Genomic DNA, 3,570 nt, shown 5'->3' with positions numbered 1-3,570 from the left:
TAGCAGAAATTCAATAACACTTTATCGAACTTCTGCGGAGCAGAGAGACCATGTACTGCTGCTGTTAGCGAGAGAAGAGCACTCAAGGGGAGCGCTAGGGGTGATGGAAAAGAGGACAGACTCTCTGCCTATCGTTCTCCTCCTTCACATCACCCATCGCACTCCCTTCGGTCACGCTTCTCACGTTCCGTCCCCCGCGTTCGATTCCCGCATCTATGTACAGCGTAGGTAAACTGCTTAGCAGTCATTTTCGTTTCCTTTAGGCCAACGGAAACGACGGCACAAACAACACCACTTAGGATAGTACTGCTCAGTGCTTTTACCTCGTTAAAAGTTATCCGGCTATTGCATCCACAGACTCAAAGGTAGAACTACCTTGTGAGGCGTACCGGAGCGTTCAACATGCATCACTGAACTCTCACTGATATCACGCTTTTCTTAACAACGATTTGGATCGGCAATGGTTATAAGGGACTCAAAGATCGGTTGTGTAAAGGAAGGGTTATTCTTTCTCGGTGCATTTAAAATGTGAAGGCAAAACCGAAAACACGCCATTTGATTACCATACTTCTTCGTTTAACCCTGGATCCGGCTGAAAGTAGAGGCATAACAAAATGCCTCAAAAATACATTTCTGGCATTATAATCTTTTACCATAAAGGCAAGATACATGCCGAAAAAATGAAGCGATTTTTAACCCTTTCCTATATATAAAACACACAGCCCCCTTATAATTATTCAACTGAAGATTCAAACCGAAACGTGGGGTCCACCAACGGTCAAGTAAGAAATCAACACTGGCAATGGTAGACTATTGTGGGGGTTTAAGAAAAATTACGAAGAATATCGTTAAAGGAACAACTCATTCCATTCGAAAATGTACGAAATAGGTTTTCAGTGAGTATATCACAGTATGTATATAATAAAAAGTAACCTGTCGACTTATTGAATTTATTAGCCGAGTAAAATACCTTAATGTACTGCCGGGCAAGAAAAAGAAAATAACAGACTCCTTGAAAGCATGTAGAATAAAAGTATAATTTGTATAGCTCAAGAAAAAAGATGAGAAAGTTGTCCCGCCTTCGACTCTTTATTTTCCCAGCATGCGTTGAGAAGTCTTCCCTCTCAAGAATCCATGTGTGTAGAAAAGTGAGTAACGACCTGGGACACGTTTCTCGAAGGAGTGCGGACAACAAGAGAGTTTATTCTCTCTTAGCTTGCCGATACCCAAAAGATGTTGTTTATATTTAAGATAGAAGTTTCAATAGTTTTGCGGGTAACATGAACAAATTATCAGTGAACCAAACAAGACCAGACTGGTTTGTTAGCTAGGAACCGTGTTCTTATTTGGATTTTGATTGGAATATTTGATTTCGATCCCGAAAAGGTACTGGGACTTTTGGGAAACTATGGCCCGTTTCTCGAAAGTCCCGATTATTAACGGGCCCAGTAAGCTGTCTCCGTTTACATTAAAGATCGAGGTTTCAATAGTTTTGCATATAACGTGATAAAACTATCAGTTCTCTGAAACAAAATGGAGTAGTCTGCTAGCCAGGACCCTCGCTCTTATTCTTTATATTTCGATTTGAATATTTGACTTTGGGCCCGAAAAGTTACCGGGACTTTCGAGAAACGGGTCCCTGGCCCCTTGGAACAAACATGAGTCGTGTTTTGGTGCGTTGGCCAGGGGACTGTGGCCTCAAATAAATCAGCCACCTTGCCCCTGATTGTCAACCTTGCATCAAGTTTTGTTTTTATAATTCCCATTTCAAGGGACGTCTGGCTCTAGCATCTCTATATCTAGAGATCCGACACTAGGAAGGAACCAGTTTTAAATACGTGTTGAGACGGTGGACCTCTGCATTCAAGGGTTTTTACTATAAGCTGCTCCTATAGCTTCCTTGGGCTTCCTTATTATCACATAAATGTACAATTTAAGTAACAACTTTTGCTAATTAAATTGTTTGATTAATGTGTTTTTAAAATGTTTTGTTGTGAAATGAATGAATATAATCAATGCAAAACGCGCGAATATTGTCATCAACGGATTTGGTTAATACTTAGAGAAGATATCCCGTCTTGTCTCGTGTAGCATAGCTAATGGTAGGTAACAATTGACCTTGTCACGGTTTTCGACGCCACCTTGACGAGTAGGCAAACGCGTCAGAACTTACAGTGTTTGTATGAAAATCTAATCTCCAATAATTTCCGTAGAACGGCTTTTTTGAGAAAAATATGAATTGTAAGCTAAAGCTTCACTCTTAAGGATTCTACTGAAAAAAAATGAGGGCGTTACATGCGCTAGAAGACAATGAGAAGGCCTAGAACCACTTTTTAAAATTTTCGATACATTTGTCTGTAAGAAATTACCGGGAAAAATTACAGACAAATATATCGAAAATCTAAGGCAAGCCTCTGGAGAAATTTAAGCACAGGTACGCCCCCAAAATAATGTTTAAGTACAATCCTTCGCTTTGTAGCTTTAATTTACAATTGATATTTTTTCAGAAAAGCCGTTTTACGGAAATTATTTGACATTAGATTCTCATATAAACACTGTAATTTCTCACATGTTTGCCTACATTAGGTCAAGATGGCGTCGAAAACCATGACAAAGTCTATTGTTTACAGCGTCCGTTGTCTTGGTTCAGTGCCATGACTTAAGGATTAGACACCTCTCACTGACCTCTGCTTTATCAAAATCAAGTAGCAATGTATCATGAGTGCCGATTGTTCGATAAAGCATATTTGTGATCTTGGATTTCTCAGACTCTTATCAGACCCGCGTCAGACCGACTTCAGAACAGTTCTGGGAATTTCTGTTGTGTTCTATTTTCCAAGTTAGAAAAAGTTGGCAAACCACTAGAGAACGTTTTCTGAGATTGTAGGATTATTGAAATTAATCAACCTTGCCACATCGATTCTTAGCACGTACAGGTAAAGTTTTTTGTGTTCGTGACTAGTACAGTTGATGTCGTGATCAATGATGACAAGCAAATTGAAAATAGATATTACGACTATAAGGGATTTTACAGCTGTTAATGATATTTATAGAAGCTTTTATCGCAAAAATTAGCGCCCCTTTTTGAAATAATAACTGATGCATGCTGAAGGTTCTGGAGAACACTTGTTGACAGCAAGCACTATCTTGTCACAGACGAAAAAAGTACAGAAGAATACAAATAATTAATAAAACATGTGATTAAATTATATTTTTATGGAAAATCAATTAATACGAACTATTTATACTGACACCCGGGTCTGTTTTGAATGCAAGGAAAGCCAGTCGGTGAGAGCAGTCGAGACTGCAACGGCAGGAGTCAATGTATTTTTCGGTGTGAAAAGATATCGATCGAATTATCAGTAATGGTTAGGTTTCACCTTGCCTGTGCTTGTATCGATAATTAGAAAGGGTATTTTGGGTATTCCACCATGTTTACCTTTTTCTTGGCCGGCGAAAAGATGAAGATTTTCACAATTCAACCAATCACCGGTGCGTTCTTCAATAACGTCATATGATTGGCAGGTGTCCTCCTATAATAGCTTTGTGAAAAACAAATGCTTGTGACTG

The sequence above is a fragment of the Porites lutea genome, chromosome 5 (assembly GCF_958299795.1).
Source record: "Porites lutea chromosome 5, jaPorLute2.1, whole genome shotgun sequence".
NCBI lineage: Eukaryota > Metazoa > Cnidaria > Anthozoa > Scleractinia > Poritidae > Porites > Porites lutea.
The sequence above is the reverse complement of the archived record's forward strand: the minus strand, read 5'-3'. Positions refer to the sequence as shown.